Here is a 2,820-nt window from a genome sequence, read left to right as displayed (position 1 = left end):
TATACGCCCAGTCGTCTTATATGCCGGCAAATACGGTAATAAATTTTGAAGGTAACTTCAGTACAGCAAGAATTATAGAGAATGTATGAAACTATACTCTGTGTAGTTCAACTGTCGGTTCGTATACCAAAGATAACCTAGCAAAACAGGTGTATTGCTTAGCAGGAAAGAGCTCAGGTATGTTCATACACCAGTCCAACCCACCTGAGCTTTGCCGCCAAAAAGCTGTTACTGTCTACAGCCATATGTAGGCAGTGAGGACATTCTCAGCCTTATAGTCACACACATACATCTTATATATTTTCAACGGCAGATAGTACCCTGCCCACTTATGATTGGCTGTCTGCAGTGACGGCTTCTTGGCAGTATAGCTCAGACAGGTCCAGACTTGTGTCTGAACACACCTCAGCTCATCCTTATTGTGTAGTTTCATAAAAGACGATTTACAACAGGGTCGTTTAGGACAGGGCCTCAGTAGGAGTCTTTTGCATACTCTGGACTAAGGATGTTTTATTAAGTCCCAGCTTTCTTTTCCTGTTGATCTGTGTTTGGTATAAATGTCTCTCTACCACAGACTTGTTATTTTTTTTTTAAACCTACCTTTTTTTTAACAATTCACACATTTTAAGGGAAAATAAGTATTGCACAGTACTCAGTACTTCTCTCCCATTCACTCCATGCTGTGTAGGGTTTATCATTCCTCATTATCATCACACTTATTGAATTTATTTTGGGGTGAGTAAGCCATGAATCGGAGTTGATAGCTTTGCATTTATTCTCTCCTCTGCTGGACATAGTTTACATTTTAAGACTCCTCTTCTTATACAAACTCATTTTCAGTTTCATTGTTTCTTCTCAGAATGGCGTCTGCTGCACTTGGAGATGAGCTGAGCTGCTCCATATGCCTGAACCCTCATATGGAACTGGCGACACTGAGATGTGGACACATGTTCTGCCAGGACTGTTTTGTGACTACTCTGGATAAACAGAAGGGATCTGGTGTTTTTCCCTGTCTGGGGTGCGGAGAGAAGTATGCAGTGTCCTGTGCTGGAGGAGAAGGTTAAGCTGATTAACACTGCAGAAGACTCCCAATCTATGAAACAGGAGAATAGTGGGATCTTCTGTACATAATGTGTGCATTTTAGAGTGGCAGCTATCAAGTCTTGTCTACATTGTGAGACTTCTATGTGTGAGAAACACCTGGCAGCCCACAACAAGACAGTGGACCATGTGTTGATAGAACCCATCTTCTCCTTCAGTACTAAAAAGTGCTCCATCCACAAGAAGCTTCTGGAGTTTTACTGCTCTGAGGATGCCGTCTGTCTATGTGTGTCCTGCTTTCTTGTGGGGAAACATAAAGGACATGAAGTAGATCTTTTAGAAGAGGCTTCTGAGAAGAAGAAGGAGAGACTGAGAAATGTTTGTGAAAAAGTGACTATAGTGAGAGGAGCAATTGAAGAAAAAGTACAAAGTCTACAGGACCACAAGAGAAAAGCGCAGGAAACATTTTACAATGAGAAAAAGAGAGTCACTGCCTTGTTTGATGATATAAGGAGACAGCTGGAGGTCCAGGAACAGAGAGCCCTGAAAGAGATTTCCAGACAGGAAGAGAAGGTTTTACTGTCGGTCTCTGAGCTGATCCAGCAACTTGAGACCCAGAAAGGCACTCTATCCAGGAAGATCTGTCACATTGAGGAGCTGTGTAACATAACCGACCCCATACCTCTCCTACAAGAACCAGAAATAGAAGACCAAGATATGGAGGAACCTGAGGTCTGCAACCTGGATGATTTCCTGATCTCACTTACATTGCACAGATCCCTAACTGATCTAATCACTAACATAAAATTCAAAAATGAATTTCACGTGACAAATGTGTTACTGGATGAAAAAACTGCACACGAATCATTGGCTTTATCTGTGACCTGAAAATGGCATTGCCATCTGAAACAGAACAGAATAAACCAGATCTATTAGAGAGATTTTACAAATATTGTCAGGTGATAAGCATTAAGAGTTTTTCCAGTGGTAGACATTACTGGGAAGTAGAGTTTGGTTACTCTGAAGTTTGGGATATTGGCGTTTGCTATCCCACCATAGAGGACCTGATGGTGACCTTGGAAGAAATAACAAGTCGTGGTGTATAGGCATGTCTGATAATGAACTTGCTGCTGTCCACAACTCTGACTTTGAGTTATTGAACCATGAGTCTCTGTTGCAGAAAGTAGGAGTATATTTGGATTATAAAGCCGGCCATCTGTCCTTCTACCAGCTAAGTGGCACCATCAGACACCTCCACACCTTTGCTACCACATTCACCAGAACCCCTCCATTCTGCTTTCTATCTAGATGAAAATGGCTGGGTGAAGCTCTTAAGTTAATGTAAGCATACCAAAGAACTAAAATATTGGATTTAATTATAAAGAGATTTTGATGGACATTCGTTTGTCACATGGTTTTCTTCTTGCACTGGTTTGTGTGTATATCAGATGTTTTCTTTAAGGGTTCAATAAAGTTATAGGAATCTCAGCATTATACAGGTCTATCATTGAATTGCTCCATGTGCACCTCCCAACTCCCTAAGATGGTAAAGAGGGACATTTAATCACCTGATGATGGTTTATTGTGGTTAAAACCCGATGATGGTTTATTGTGGTTAAACTGGGGGAGTTTGTTACTCTGAGCGAATATTTTTAAACATTGAAACTGAGGATTATTTGAAAGATACAAATGTTTTGAATTGCAGTTAAGAATAAATATGATTATGTGTGAGTGAATTAACCCAGCATCTGCGCAAATATGCTACTACTAAAATAAGCA

At 40.6% G+C, this 2,820-nt stretch overlaps 1 pseudogene; it reads left to right on the top strand.

Moving 5' to 3' along the window:
• Positions 1 to 860: 860 nt before the first annotated feature.
• Positions 861 to 2,381, top strand: LOC143925453 (E3 ubiquitin-protein ligase TRIM21-like; annotated as a pseudogene).
• Positions 2,382 to 2,820: the final 439 nt, after the last annotated feature.

Source organism: Lithobates pipiens, unplaced genomic scaffold (genome assembly GCF_037356315.1).
Source record: "Lithobates pipiens isolate NorthernLeopardFrog02 unplaced genomic scaffold, aLitPip1_a1.2 Scaffold_22, whole genome shotgun sequence".
In the NCBI taxonomy this organism is placed as follows: domain Eukaryota; kingdom Metazoa; phylum Chordata; class Amphibia; order Anura; family Ranidae; genus Lithobates; species Lithobates pipiens.
The sequence above is the reverse complement of the archived record's forward strand: the minus strand, read 5'-3'. Positions and strand labels throughout refer to the sequence as shown.